The following is a 16,415-nucleotide window of genomic DNA, read 5'->3' as shown; positions in this document are numbered from 1 at the left end:
CAACTAGTAATTACATTAACAACACATGACTGTTGTTTGAATGCTGCAGGTTTTAGATCATATGTCCATGAGCATTATAGTCAGACAGGAGGCATGCTGGTGGAAGTTTTCATATAAGTTGTGCTCATTAGACCTGTTAGACAATCTAATTTACAAACATTTTCAAAAGATCAGGCACAGGAACAAACATTAGTATGAGCAACATGACACACCTGCATAGCCCTCTAGAAACAGCAGCATGTCATGAAATGGACAAAGATGACAAGTTCACTGGCTGGGGAGGCTAGGCCAGTTCACTGACTCTGTGCCAACATTGTCAGAGAGCATTGGCAGAATGTTTAGTGCCTCATCCAGAATCCTTCCTCTGACATCAGTAAAAACTGAAATTGGCCCTGTTGTGGAAAATTTGCTAGGCCTAAACTTTAGTTGGCTCACGTAGGCCTGTACTTTGGCTCCAGCCTGGACATTAGTCAAGTTAACTGGAAGAAGGGGGTTTCTGGAGAAAAGGGGATGTTGGAAGGCAGGGTGAAAGAAAGTTACAAATGCAGAACTATCTATAATCACAAGGCTTGTGATTCATAACTACTCACTGATAGTTTTAGGGGAAGCTTGTAACCGCAAAGGGCAAACTGAGAATAACAGGAAAGCTTGCTATGCTGTATTCCCCTTTATGGAAAATGTATTCCAGGGGTCAGCAACCTCAGGCACGCTGCTCGCCAGGGGCCGGGCCAGTTTATTTACCTGCCGACGCGGCAGCTTCGGCCAATCGCAACCCCCACTGGCCGCGGTTCGCCGTCCCAGGCCAATAGGGGTGGTGGGAAGCGGCGCAGGCAAGCGATGTGCTGGCCGCGGCTTCCTGCCACCCCTATTGGCCTGGGACAGTGAACCGCGGCCAGTGGGGGCCACGATTGGCTGAACCTGCCGCGTCAGCAGGTAAATAAACTGGCCCGGCCCACCAGGGTGCTTACCCTGGCAAGCCGCGTGCCAGAGGTTGCCGACCCCTGATGCATTCCAAATATGGCAATTATGTTGATAAGAAAGTATGTATTACTAATTGTGTTTTTTTGCTATATAAGCTACTCAAAATCTGTATTCAGGGGGACTGCCAGTTCGCTGGTCTCCCCCTCCCCCCCGCCACCCCGTGCATGCTTGAAAATAGAGGCCTCAGGTGATTCTGATCCAAACACAACAGCCCTTAGGGAAGTAGGATGGTCTCACTAAATGTAAATGTTTAGTTTAGAGAGCTTCTGGTGAAGATTGAATTTCACATGTTTTTGCCTTGGATTTTATTAAATTACAATAATTTCCAAAATATTAATTCTCAAAGTGAAAATTTAGACTAAAGATAGTTAATGTTTTTATACACTTCCAAGTTTATTACATGTCAGACAAGATCTCTAACAAACTCGTTACAGTCTATGTGATAACACTTCAGTCAGCCAGATCACACTTACAGTGAAGTCAGTGAGAGAAGGAATTGTCGATTTTCCTCTGCTTCTATGAGCAGTGTTATTACTGATTTAACAACTCTTTTAGTGCTTATGAATGTACAATGTATGTCCAGCAGACCGACTCCTAAATGGTCCAGCATCTGTCATTTAGACAGAATGGCATGGTTCCAAATGGAATGCTGTGGACATTATGTGATGAGGTTAAATGTCTATTTTAACACTCTGAAAGAACAAAAGAAAATATATTTTGGGTGGGGAAAACTTTATAAAAATACAGCTCAAGGCAAATATGAAATTCAGAGCTAATGCTGACTCTCTATCATTAACTAGCCTTGTGCCTGGGATTTGCAAACAGGACTTACTGTGTTTTCAATTACCCTTTGTATACAGATCTGCAACACCTGTGAGTAAGAGAGCTAATTATTTAAGCACTTGACTGTGGCTGGGTCTAATGTGGCCATGGATGACAGTAGCAGAGATTAAGAGCCCCCTTGTCTCCCAAATCATTCTGCATGACTGCTTTAGACCTGCCCCCATCTTGTTTGCAGCCATGGAGATGGGGTCATGGCCTGAACGCTGAGGTGTATTCTGTCCCGTGAACAAATGGGTGGGGAGAGTCAGACAGGGCTGGCCTTGCCATGAAGCAAACTGAGGCGGCCAGAGTGTAGAAAATTGGGTCTACTGCTGGTGCAGATGTATTCTCTCTGCTCTAGATGCACAGAGATGGTGGAGTGCTGTGCTGGAGGAAGGAGGGCACAAGAGACATAACAGGCAGGCAGGAGAAAAGGTGAGAGGGAATAACAGAAAGCAGCAGGAGCTGCAGGAAGAGAGAGGAGGAGGAGCCTCTTATGTGCCTCTAGCACCTCTAGGAGCCTGGAATGATTAACACCAGCTTCTCAGGGAGCTTCCTGTTTCCTGCTGCTTCCCTGAACCCACTTGAGGAGAACATGCAATCAACTGAAGTCATAGGAGCCAGTTAGGCCCTTAAGATGCTGATATTTTCCTTCACTCAGGCCCTGCTACCAGCCTGCTTGTTTGTCCCCTTCAATTGAGTGCTGAGAGCCACTATAGCCTGCACAGAATAGCAGTGAAATAAAATTATTCTACTTAACTGCCAGGGGGCAAATTTGTCACATGCACATGGGAAACATGCAGCGTCAGCTATTGATAACACTGGTCTACAATTTTTGAGAAGTTGTCTGCTTCCGAGATAAAGTGTGCTATTTATTATGTATTTTGATGTGCTGAATTCAAATATGACAATTAAAACAACTGATTGGCTACTGTTTCTAAGATATTTAAGTTTTTACATTTTAGGTCTATGTGTATTGTGTAGATAGTAGAGTTTTAATCATAAATTGTAAACCTAGGTCTTTTCATGTGTTTATGGTTGCTCTACATGATGATATTTCACCTGTCCTGTTGATGTAACACTTTAAAAATCAGCAAAAGGGTTATATAAATAAAATTTATTATGAAACAAAAGGCAACAAACTATTATGTACATAGTTTAGTCCTATTCAGTGTCTACTCGGTGCTTCTTGGCCTGTCTCTTGTATTCATTAAATGGAGCAACTCTTGTCACTGTCCAGCAATAGTCTGCAAGCACTGATGGGCCCCATTTGCCCTGATGGCGTTTCTCCATTGTTGCAATGTCCTGGTGAAATCGCTCGCCGTGCTCGTCGCTCACTGCTCCGCAGTTCGGTGGAAAAAAATCTAGATGAGAGTGCAAAAAATGTATCTTTAGTGACATGTTGCAACCAAGGCTTTTGTATGCTTTGAGGAGGTTTTCTACCAACAACCTGTAGTTGTCTGCCGTGTTGTTTCCGAATAAATTTATTGCCACTAACTGGAAGGCTTTCCATGCCGTCTTTTCCTTGCCACACAGTGCATGGTCAAATGCATCATCTCGAAAAAGTTCACGAATCTGAGGACCAACAAAGACACCTTCCTTTATCTTAGTTTCACTTAACCTTGGAAATTTTCCACGGAGATACTTGAAAGCTGCTTGTGTTTTGTCAATGGCCTTGACAAAGTTCTTCATCAGACCCAGCTTGATGTGTAAGGGTGGTAACAAAATCTTCCTTGATTCAACAAGTGGTGGATGCTGAACACTTTTCCTCCCAGGCTCCAATGACTGTCGGAGTGGCCAATCTTTCTTGATGTAGTGGGAATCTCTTGCACGACTATCCCATTCGCCGAGAAAACAGCAGTACTTTATGTATCCAGTCTGCAGACCAAGCAAGAGAGCAATAACCTTCAAATCGCCACAAAGCTGCCACTGATGTTGGTCATAGTTTATGCACCTCAAAAGTTGTTTCATGTTGTCATAGGTTTCCTTCATATGGACTGCATGACCAACTGGAATTGATGGCAAAACATTGCCATTATGCAGTAAAACAGCTTTAAGACTTGTCTTCGATGAATCAATGAACAGTCTCCACTCATCTGGATCGTGAACGATGTTGAGGGCTGCCATCACACCATCGATGTTGTTGCAGGCTACAAGATCACCTTCCATGAAGAAGAATGGGACAAGATCCTTTTGATGGTCACGGAACATGGAAACCCTAACATCACCTGCCAGGAGAGTCCACTGCTGTAGTCTGGAGCCCAACAGCTCTGCCTTACTCTTGGGTAGTTCCAAATCCCTGACAAGGTCATTCAGTTCACCTTGTGTTATGAGGTGTGGTTCAGAGGAGGAGGATGGGAAAAAATGTGGGTCCTGTGACATTGATGGTTCAGGACCAGAAGTTTCATCCTCTTCCTCTTCGTCATCTGACTCAAGTGAGAATGATTCTGGTGCATCAGGAACCGGCAGTCCTTCTCTGTGGGGTACTGGGCGTATAGCTGATGGAATGTTTGGATAATGCACAGTCCACTTTTTCTTCTTTGACCCACCTTTCCCAACTGGAGGCACCATGCAGAAGTAACAATTGCAGGTATGATCTGTTGGCTCTCTCCATATCATTGGCACTGCAAAAGGCATAGATTTCCTTTTCCTGTTCAACCATTGGTGAAGATGTGTTGCACAAGTGTTGCAGCATATGTGTGGGGCCCACCTCTTGTCCTGATCTCCAATTTTGCAGCCAAAATAAAGGTGATAGGCTTTCTTAACCATAGTGGTTATCCTGCACTTCTGTGATGCAAAAGTCACTTCACCACAAACGTAGCAGAAGTTATCTGCACTGTTCACACAAGTACGAGGCATCTCTGCTCACTTTGGCTAAACAGAAATGTGTCCCTTTGCAAAATCGAACACTGACAAATAAGAGAGCACGACACTGTATGATTTCTAGAGCTGATATAGGGCAATTTGTTCAGCAGAGTGATGTAAGCTTCGTTATGATTGCATCATCCATGACTTCTAGGAATAACATGATGCAATTCATATCATGTATGATGCAATACCAGCTTCAGATTGCATCATTCATTGTTTTGCCTAAAAAGCAAGTACTGCCCAAACCCAGTCATAGATTTATTCCTAGTTCCAGTCAAAGATGTATTTTAGTCATTTCTGGTTTAAATTGAGATCCCTTCCCTTTATAACTCACTTATCCTCCGCCATTCCCAAGTCAAGGGTCGTATATACTGTCCCAATAGCATATCTTGAAAACTAGAGCCAATCAACAATTTTAAGCATCATTTTCGTGCTCAGTGACCCAGAATTAGTAAAGTTTTACTACATTTATTTCAGAAGTATTTTGGCTATAGAGCAGTGTGTAGCCAAACTCCAAACCTGGAGACAATGGAACTTTCTGTGCCTGCATCCTGTAGATAACTAACTGCTTGGTTTGCAGAATAACGCAAGTGGGGGGGGGGGCAAGTAGATGAACAATAAGGGGTCACAAGGGGGGGGGATATATGTAGCTTGCTAACTATGTATGCTAATGATGGCAAATTTTGGCCAATCATAGAGCGATAGATTATCATAGTCAACTGCATATAATGCTTTGGTGTAAGTGTTTTCTTTGTTCTTGCTGACTTATGAGCTTGAACCCAATTGCAATTGAAATAAACGGATCGCCCCTCCCGGGGCTCCTTGCTTGATTAGCTGTGTCCGTCTCTCCTTATTCCTCAGCTGGAACGGACAGGAATTTCTATGATAGCAGTCACGAGTGAAAGAAGAAAACGCCCCTCTGGGGCAGCATTCAGAAAAAGAAAGAAAGCAAAGGAAGCAGGAAGGAGCTTTCCTGAGATACATAGACACAAATGTTCATGGTGAGTTTTCCGGCCCCAGTGAGGATGTGAGTGGTGAGGAGATGCCTGATCTTCCAGTTAGTCAGAGTGCAGGTGACCTGGCAGCTACTGCAGCATCCATATCTCCCTCTCAAATGGATGTAACCATGCACATTCCTGAAGAAAAGTGTAGATCAGAGAAGAGTGTGGTGGCGACACAAGAAACAGTTGCTGCTGAGTTTAATTCCTTAAGTCTAGATGATCCAGGACTGTGGACCCACTTGAGCAGTAGCCTGAGGGACTTCCTTGTACTGCATGGGCCACAGCATGCAGTGAAAAACTTGGATTTGAAAGTTAAGTGTTACTTAAAATTTTTGAACAAGGCATTTTAAGTTGTTAGTTCCCCTTTATTGGGGTAGGTAGCAGAGCAGTACCATGAGAGGAGTAGACCAGGAAGAAGGCAGAATTGAGACCTTTCAAAGTTTTGGCCCAAGTGAGGGTGTATGGGGGCGTCATTTGAGCTCTCCGCCTCAGGTGCCAAAATGTTGTGGGCTGGCCCTGGGGACAGAGGCTACAGAGCCATGACTCTGGCCCCCATAACACTAGCCAGGAGAGCAGGCTCAGTGCAGTGGGTAATATGCTGCACTCTGTAAGGGGCTGCAGTAGATTACTGTCTGCTCAGTACAGCAGAGGAGCACAGGAGAAAATGTGCCTCAGTGTGTGTCTCTGAGGCACAATTACTTCTGAGGCTACTCCTGACGGAGGCAGCTTATGCTCAGGGCTCTAACTAAAAGCACAAACTAGACCTACGCTTTGAATTTCAGGCTTCAATTTGTATTTCCGAGTTGCACGGTGAGCAAATGATGTTATTTGGTAGCAGAGAGTAATACATTCTAGGGGGAGCAGAATCTGCCTAAGAAGAGGTTGCTGTTGGTTTTGTTGTGCCTGATGAAGAAGAGGAGTGATCTGCCTTAAATCTTACAGAATTTACAGATCTTCTGACTACTACAACTGCACTGCCACCCTGCAGCCTCAGTGCCCTCTTCATTGACCTCAACAAAGGACTTCTGAAAAACTTGTGACAAAAACAGATCATTATGCTCAGACATCCCTTTGATGTCAGCTTGGCTCTGACTGAAGGCATCTCACATCCCCATACTGCCCCAAGTGCACTGGAGATTATAGCTCTCTTCCAGCTTGATCCTGGGCAGAAACAACTCATAGACTCATAGACTTTAAGGTCAGAAGGGACCATTATGATCTCCACTTCAGTCATCTTCATCATTTCTGGGCTGGTCCATTTGATAATTTCTCATAAGTCAATTCCCTCTCTAGCTATACTGAGTTAAGAAAGAGAGGGAATTAGACAATTAAAGAGCAAAAACAAAATCATGAATAAATGAAAAAAGCTCATCTTAAAGACACAAAACACATACATTGCTACCACCCTTGGCTATTGCCATCATTATAGGATGTGCTACATGCAAATAGGGTTTGATCCTGCAAGGTGCTAAGTGATGTATGCTCACGTTTATCTAAATGGGAGGTGACCTTACATGCAGGATTGGGTCCATAGAGGAGTTGCCTGTTTTTTCTATTTAAACGTACATGGGAATGTTCCCCTCCTATGCACATATAGAGCTCTTGTTAATGTTAATAGAACATCTACATGTGCATGCAAGGAAGACTTGTCCCATCGCAACTATATATGATTGGTGTGCACAGGGTCTTGCAGACAAGTAAGAGGATATGGTCCTTGCCCTGATGTGCTTGCAAATGGAGCATCTGATTTTTCATGTTGTTGAGATCTCTTGGTTCCCATTGAGTTGGGGGCACTCAGCACCTACTGTGAGGAGCTTAGTCCCTTGCAAGGTGGGTTACTAATTACTTACTTCACTAGGTAAAGAGAGCCTAGAAAACAGAGGGGGAGGGATAGCTCAGTGGTTTGAGTATTGGCCTGCTAAACCCAGGCTTGTAAGTTCAGTCCTTGAGGGGGCCATTTAGGAATCTGGGGCAAAATCAGTACTTGGTCCTGCTAGTGAACCAGGCTGGACTCAATGATCTTTCAGGGTCCCTTCCAGCTCTGTGAGATAGATAGGGGAAAAGGGAGTACAGGTCTTGGAAGTGCATTAACTGCAATGCAAGGGGCCAGAAAGTCAGATTATGGTCCACTTTGTGCTACCCAGACAAAAAAAACTGGCTTTAACCACCAGTTTGGAATTCTTGTTTAACAGAATCACCACATAATGTATAGCAAGTTCTACACTTCCCACTCGAAAGTAATGCAGCTATTCCAACAGAATGCTGAAAATCCTGCATATTACAACAGAGAATCAGGTATTCCCTAAATATACATATGACTTTATAGAATCCACAAGATGTGCATATATTGAAACCAATTATCCCCTTGCTTCTCATTCCTCACCCTACTCCCCCATGGTTTGTTACTCTCTCTCATTGCATCACATCTGAAACTAGAGTGTAAGCTCTTCTGCGACACAGACCTCGTCTATTTGTTCTGGAAAATTCCTTGCACTCTTTTGGGCTGTATCTAGATAATAATACATCATGCCAATGATACTCCTTAATGTTGTAACTTTCGTGATATCATTGTCAGTCCAGTAGATTTATCCTCAGTGTCATCTGGTAATAGGGTGAGCATGCTGCAGTATTGACGTATGGAAGCTCAGCAACTTTGCCCTTCATTGTTTCCAAGTAGCATATTGGAAATGTATCTTTCACAAACATCATCTGCACCGGTTTAGTCTTGGTCTGTGAAATTATATATCTCCATAAAAAATAAATATCACTACTTCTTTCTTTGAAACGTACGTGTCATCAGTAAATATGCATGACTTGCTTCAGATGAAATAAGAATATAAGTTTGAATACATTTTTATGAACCAAAGTTGATTGCATGGTTTAACACAGCTCCTTTTCTGAGAAAATATTCATTGTCCTGTTGTTTGTCTCAAAGCATGGTTTTCTGTGACCTGGGTTGACCTTCCACTCTTCCCCAATACATGCACAATAACTCACAGAAGGTGGGACAGAGGAGCCACAAAATTCTGCAAGGATCACCTTAATGAGTTTCCTAATAATTGGTCATAAGAACATAAGAACAGCCATACCAAAGGTCCATCTAGCCCAGTATTCTGTCTTCCGCCAGTGACCAATGCCAGGTGCCCCAGAGAAAATGAACAGAACAGGTAATCATCAAGTGAGCCATTCCCTGTTGTCCATTTCCAGGTCCTAGTAAACAGAGGCTAGGGACACCATCGCTGGCTAATAGCCATTGATGGATTTAACCTCTATAAATGTATCTAGTTCTTTTTTGAACCCTGTTATAGTCTTGGCCTTCACAACATCCTCTGGCAAAGAGTTCCACAGGTTGCCTGTGCGTTGTGTGAAGAAATACTTCCTTTTGTTTGTTTTAAACTTGCTGCCTATTAATTTCATTTGGTGACTCCTAGTTCTTGTGTTATGAGGAGTAACACTTCCTTATTTACTTTCTCCACACCAGTCATGATTTTATAGACCTCTATCATATCCCCTCTGCTAAGCTGCTTCATCACTTTAGAAGTCCATGCTACTTTAACTAACAATAAGATTGTGACATCCTTCCCTAACATCATTACAGAGAAAGTGTGACTATGTTAAGCAACAGCCACTCTTTGCCAATAGTTGTTAGATATGATTCACCCACCTTTGGCTAACTTAAAATTCTGTAGGTGCAACAATATTCACTTATCGGGAACTGAATCAATGTAGGTAATTCTGTTGTATTTAGGATTTCAAGTTTTGGTCTCCAGATTGTTTCTGTTTTGACTTCCACAGAATTAGCATAGCATAGGAGAGGGCTCTTAGCCTCAGGTGCTGCAGTACTGGTTGCACTTTGGAAAGTTATAATTATAACCTGTTTTGTTTGTCATTTCAGAGACTTAATTTGGTTTGAGTCATCTTGGTAAGCCTTCCCCATTCATTGGGTGAATGACAGATATACTGGGCCAGTTTCATCCCATTTGTGTCTCTTCATATGATCGGCCCTTGATGAGGCAGTCATCCAAGTACGGGAAAAATATGATCCCTTGTTTGTGTAGGTGAGCCACGACCACTGCAAGAGTTTTGGAAAACACTCTCGGTGCTGTGGAGAGACTGAATGGTAGCACTCTGTATTGGAAGTGGTCGTGCCCCACTGTGAATCATAGAAATCGTCTGTGTGCTGGATGTATTGAGATATGGAAGTATGCGTCTTGTAGGTCGAGGGCTTAGAACCAGTCCCCTTGTTCCAGCACAGGTATTATTGTGCCCAACGTGACCATCCTGAATTTTTGGGAGCATACGAATTTGTTGAGTCTTCGCAGGTCTAGTATGGGTCACCATCCTCCACTTTTCTTCTGGGTCAGGAAATAGTGCAAGTAAAACCCCTTCCCTCTGTGTTGTGTGGGAACTGGTTCCACTGCACCTAACTGTAGGAGGTGAGTTACCTCTGTTCATAGTAGGTGCTTGTGAGAGGGGTCTCTGAAGAGGGACTGGGAAGGGGAAAGGGAAGGAAGCATGAAATAAAGGGAATGGAGTAGCCCAACTGTTCTATTTCCAGGACACAGCGGTCCTGTGTGATCTGTTGCCAAGCATTGTGGAAGCATTGGAGGCGATGGCAGAAATGGACAGGTAGGCGCTGGTGTTAAGGAGTGGTCGCTCAGACCCTCAACCAAGCCTTCAAAATTGCAGCTTGTTTCTCAATGGTTGGGATGTGGCTTGTTCCGGTTGGTTTTGTCTGTGTCTAGTAGGTCTGCTTTGGTTTATCCCAGTCTCGAACGCCCTAGACTCTGGGCGGTTGTATTGTTGCAAGCGAAGCCTCTGGTAGGGCTGGTACCACTTTCTCTTGGAAGGGGCCGTGTATATTCCCAGTGTGCACAGAGTGGCCCTGTAATCTTTTTGTGAAGGACTTCATTGGTTTTTTGCCAAGAAGAGTTTTTCTTTATCAAAGGGTAGATCCTCCACTTTGATCTGCAGCTTTTTAGGGATGCCAGATGATGAAAGCCATGAGGCCCTACGCATCACTACTGCAGTGGTCGTGGTGCAGGCCATCGTGTCAACCATATCCAGGGACACTTGTAGTGCTGTCCTGGATACTAGTTGTCCCTCTACAAGGACTGATTTAAAATCTCCTCTTCTGTCCTCAGGAATGTCAGTGGTAAATTCAAATAGTTTGTTATAGTTATCAAAGTCATAACTAGCAAGAAGAGCAGTGTAATTGGCGATTCTAAATTGCAAAGTGGATGATGTGTAGCCCTTGCGATCCAGGAGATCCAATTGTTTGAGGTCTTTTTCCTGTGGTTTGGTCTGGTGTTGGGGTTGTTTTGCCCTGTGGTTTGCTGCTTCAACCATGAGGGAATTATGTTGTGGATGAGAGAATAAGAAGTCCATGCCCTTAGCTGGGACATAATATTTATGGTCCACTCTCTTACAGGTTGGTGAGGCAGTGGCTGGTGTCTGCCATATAATGTCGGCGGGTTCCAGTATGGCGTCGTTTATAGGGAGTGCAATCTTTGATGCTGCTGATGGTTGGAGGATTTTCAGGAGTTTGTGTTGGGTCTCCTGCACTTCCTCTAAAGGAATGTCTTGGCTGATTGCCACCCTTTTGAAGAGCTCCTGAAATTGTTTGAAGTTGTCTGCCATTATTGGTGGGGGTGGCATGACAGCTTCATCTGGCGATGAAGAGGAGTTCTGTTCTGGTGACTCTGTCTCGGGTGCAGGCTCCTCCTCTACTTCCTCATGTGGATGCTCTGTAGCTCTAAATGTAGATGGGTTTGGGGATCCTGGTGGAGCATGAATCTGTGCTCTGGGTGGTGAGGTGTGGGAGTAGTGGGCATTGTTGGCCACCCATGGGTCCCAAGGTGGCCACTGCATAGGGTATGGCATGTGAGGTCCCATCCATGGGGGAGCGAACCATGGGAATTGGGGTTGCTTCTTGTGAGCCATAGCCCTGTCTGTTGGTTTTTGTGGCGGTGGAGGAGAATCAGGTGGTGAAAAGACTGCATCCTCTTGATTATCGTCATCACTGTCGGTGAACACTGACCGGTCCATAGGAGAGATTGGCTAGGTTAAAATTGAGCCCTCGGTACCAAGTAGAGGTGATTCTGGCACCGGGGCAATAGAGATGTCTTAGTGTGTCAGAAATTGATGCTGTGCCAAGGGGTGTAGCACCGAGGATTTGTGGTTAGGCACTGTTGGCTTGGACGTCTTGTATTTAGCCTTGGCGGGTGCCGGCGGGCCCATCGTGGTGCCGTCAGCCAGTGCCGGGTGGTGTATCAGTGCCGGTGGTGTCATTGGTGCCGACGTCCTTGTCGGCGCTGCGGTTGGCTGCACAGAAGGGACGACTCCGGCCCGGGTTGTCGGTGCCTTTGGTGCAGAGAGGGAGACCTGTCGATTTTGGGGTCTCGACTCCGTATTTTTCTGCACAGTGTGTCCGGTGCCCGAGGTGCGGGGGAGTTGTGGGTGCTGACTCTTGCAGCTGTTGGCACCGCTGGCAACAACCTCGCCAGGGACTGTTTTTTTATTCAATTCCCTGTGTGGGGAAGTCGAGGCTCTCTTCCTCTTCTCGTGAGAGGGTGGAGCTGTGCTCTTGGTTGGTTCCAATGTGGGACCAGCCCCTAAGCGAGGGTTATGTTATGCCTGTCCCCGATCCTGGTTGGAGAGATTTCTCCATGAGGATCATTTTTAAATGCAGGTCCCAGGCGCGGCGAGTCAAATTGTTGCAATGGACGCACTTTGCTGGGACGTGCATCTCACCGAGACATTTCACACAGAGTGAATGTCCGTCTGAACGCAGCATGTAGTCCTTGCAGGAGCCACATTTTTTAAAATAAGGAAACCTGGCATCTTGAGAGTTTACCTTGACAGAAGGTCCAAGAACAAAGGAGCAGAAAGTTGGAAAATGGGAGATAAAGAAATGTTTTTTAAACTATCGAACTATAGCTAACTTATCTAAAGGTAGGGTAATAACTGGGATGTTTTTATCTAATTTTTCTCTCAGTAGGGGAAGAGGTTCAGCACTGCCCTGAGTTCCGTCTTCAGCCGAGGACGGTTGAGAAGGAACTGCGGGGGTCAGGACATGCGCGCGCCAAACAGACTCCAACAATGACGCGAGACAGCAACTGCGCAGGTGCATCCCGACCAGGCACTGCTACCAAAGATCTCCGATCAACGGCGCCAGGACACACTGTCAACTAGAGTGGAGCACCCACAGGGACAGCACTCGAAGAAGAAGCATGATTTGTTTGTTCAGTCAAAATCTTCAAAACTGGTAACATGTTTATTTATATGCAAAATCTTCTGTTCGGTTTTTCTGCTCACTCAAAAGCACAATCTAAATTTACTTATAAACACTTTTCAGGAGGGTGCAATTCATATATAAACTGTCCTACTTTGCTAGCTATACACACCTTTAGATCTTGTATTCACAAAAATGCAGTCCCAGCGATGATGCAGACATCAGCAAGCAGTCTTGAAATTTTCCTGTTGACTCATAATGTTAAAAGTATGATGGGGAGCCTGAATTTCTCTGTAACACAGCATAGTAACACTGAAACACACTGTGGTTAATGATAGGTTTATAGGTAATATTCATGAACAGAAACTTCACTGAGATTCTTTTGATGTCACAGGGTGTGACTTTATGCCAGCTGCCTTGCTGCTGAATCAGAAAATTCTCTGCTTCATGTAACATTATTGTAACTGGCTCCAAGAACTTTTTTCTGGACATAAACATCAGACAGAAACCAGTTACAACAATGTAGCTTGGTATCAATGCACTGATGTGCAAGAAAAGGGCTCTCTGGGGGCTTCTTGTTAAAACATTTATTTTTAATACTTCTGAAAACCAATTGATTTTGCCTTTTTGAATGAACCAAATTGCATCAAACAGCTGGTATTTTCCAGATTTCAGAGAGAAAGAATACCCCCCACCCCTGGCTTCCCTACATTGTCTTTACCCCCTCCCCTCCGCCCTGCTCCTTTAAATTGTGCCCCCTCCTTCACTGTGCTATAGTTTCACTATATCTTTCTAGGACAGAGTATAAACAATTCCAGCACACATTAAATAATGTGTTCTTACCAAATGGCCTCCTTCTCTGTTAATGGTTATTAGAAAGCACTGCTGTTTTATATGAGGAGAAATAAAATAATAGCTTAGAGGCTGATACAGCAGCAGAGTACAGGGCAGGTGCAGGCCTTCTTGAGAGGGGGATTCTTGCCCTGTGCCACACTGACAATGTTGTGTTCAGTACAGCTACTCCAGCGGGGGCTGGGCATTCTTCATGCATAGCCTTCAAATATAGAACTTACTCCCCTTTCTCTCTCCTCTTTCCCTCCCCTTCCCCCCATTCTTTCTTAAAAATAACCCACATCTGTTTACACTTCTGAACAGACCCATATCGTCATAGAAATGTACAATGATGAAACACACTGATTTCCCCTTTTCCACACCTGACAAATATTCCAAGGAGCTTTACTTCCTTTTTGGACTATTGAGGAGGAGTCAGTTAGGGTGCCAGAATCTGGCCCAGAGGGTCCAATTGCCTATTGAGGGCCCAATTTTGCAAACACTTGTGCATGTTACAGTAACTATATTCACGTGAGTAATGTTAAGAGCAGGAAAGAACTAGCCCTGAATTTTGAGTTACCCTCATGCAGAAATTTGAAAGTAGAAACCCTCTCAGATTGAAAACAGCCAAAGATATTTGCTTAATCTTTAGAAAATTGACAAGAAAAATCACCTTTTGACAGAAACTAAGCATGGAAAACTGCAGCCCAATATCTGACTGGTTCAGAAAGGTGTTTGCAGAAAAACAAAGGGTTAGTGTTAGCTTTGCAACTTTAATTATATCAGACAATGAGGCCACATAGGACCATTCTGATCATCTCTCCTGCCCACTAGAGAGTTTAGGAGAGGATTTCTCACTGAGCTCATTTTAAAATGAACATCTGAATCATACCATATGAACACAACAATAGTGGCAGCCTTGAGAATTGGTTGGTATTCCCCAGGCAACTGGTGAATTTGCCTGCATTTCTAGCCAAGATAATTGGGGTGGGGGACAGGTATTCTTGCTTCCTATATTTTGATTCTGCTACAAACCACCTGTTACAGCTGTAATGGCAATAATGCCTCCCCGGACTTGTTGGTGTCTTTGAACTCCATCTTGGAGTCTACTGAGAATGCCAGTAAACTCAAACCACTGCCTGAAAAATGGAAAAGCAGATTCCTAGATAGTTGGCACTGACATAGGAATGTAGGTCAAATAATTCTTCGTTATTTGCTTCATGCTACACATTCCCAGTTTGTTTCAAAGATGTGCTCCGAAGGACTCACCATGTTTGTGAAGTCAGCAGACACACCTAGATTGGGCACCACTTCTGATTCATCCCATGAAAAATTGGTACATTTCTGTTGAGAGTTTAAGCTGAAATTCACTACTACCATTATCAGGTCCACACAAATTACAGTAGGGCAGTAACACCTTTTTATCTTTAAATTTATTGTGGTCACTTGTCCTGTTTGCTATTCCTGATTCTACAAATGACATAGGCCTGGACTACACTAGAAGGGTATTGAACTAAGCTACGCAACTTCAGCTATGCTATTCGCATAGATGAAGTTGAAGTATCTTAGTTCGACTTACCTGGCCGTCCTCACGGTGGCGAGTCGACCACCGCAGCTCCCCTGTCGACTCCGCTTACTCCTCCTGCCAAGGTGGAGTACAGGCATCGATTCGGGGATTGTGACGGGGCAGAGCGGCCCCGCACTGGTATAGCAGGGGTTAACCCTTCCTTCCTGGCAGAGGAAGCCCCACCCTGGAAGTTCTGCTGGGCATGCTCCAACTGGAGCTCAGATATAAAAACCTGCAGATCAGCTCAGTCTGGGCTGACCGCTGGAGGGGAAGGACGCATGCTGCTAGCTCCTGCAGAGAGAGGGCCTGCGAGCCAGCATCCGGGAGTCAGCCCTGCCGAGGCACCACCGGAGACCCTGACGGAGGACGACCCAGGGGAGGAACAGACCGGAGGACCCCTCACCACAGAAGCACTGCCATTACCGGTAGGAAGTGACCCAGGGGAAAAGTAGAGATAAATGGCGTTAAAGCTGTATTACCGCTCAGCGTGTTGCGGGCGGATCCCCGCCGAGCGAGTGGCAAGTAGTGCTTGCCGCTACCAGGGCCCTGGGTCAGGGCTCGGTGGAGAGGGCGGGCCCGATTCGCCCCCCTCACCCTGAACCGTGAGGGATCATATGGACTCCAGCCGCTAGGCCATGCTACCCCGCCTGCAAAGGGGGATTATATGGACTCTGGCCGCAAGGCCGTGCTACCCCGCTTACAAAGGGGGATTATAGGGACTCTGGCCGTGAGGCCGTGCTACCCCACTTGCAAGGGGGGATTATATGGACTTCGGCCACTAGGTCGCGCCACCCCACCCATAAGAGTGGTTATATAGACTGCGCCCGCCAGGTCGCTCTACCATGCCTACCAGGGGAGAGAAGAGCTTACGACCGAGTGACAGTAACAGATGGCCCATAGAGAGGCAAACACCGAGACTAGAGAGAAGCGAGGCCCCGACACCTTTCTGGCCCCTGCCACAAAGGGGCGCTGCAGTGCCAGGCCCGCTACAAGGATCGATTTATCATGTCTAGACAAGACGCGATAAATCGATCCCTGATACATCGAACATTACCCGCCCATCCGGCGGGTAGTATAGACATACCCTAAGATACAGGAAAAAGAAGAAAAA

The 16,415-nt window shown here is 45.2% G+C and overlaps 2 long non-coding RNA genes across 2 annotated transcripts in view; one reads left to right on the top strand and one right to left on the bottom strand.

The window, feature by feature from the left end:
- LOC135981608 (uncharacterized) overlaps positions 1–16,415 on the bottom strand; it is a 278,320-nt gene that overhangs the window by 51,461 nt on the left and 210,444 nt on the right. The gene's annotated exons all lie outside the window — the stretch shown is intronic.
- LOC135981609 (uncharacterized) overlaps positions 1–16,415 on the top strand; it is a 19,561-nt gene extending 3,146 nt beyond the window's left edge. The window contains exon 2 of the long non-coding RNA XR_010598709.1: positions 12,670–16,415. This is a non-coding gene — a long non-coding RNA (uncharacterized LOC135981609). The remainder of the gene's footprint in view (positions 1–12,669) is intronic.

Source organism: Chrysemys picta, chromosome 2 (genome assembly GCF_011386835.1).
Source record: "Chrysemys picta bellii isolate R12L10 chromosome 2, ASM1138683v2, whole genome shotgun sequence".
Lineage (NCBI taxonomy): Eukaryota > Metazoa > Chordata > Testudines > Emydidae > Chrysemys > Chrysemys picta.
This window is presented reverse-complemented; position numbering and strand designations above follow the sequence as displayed.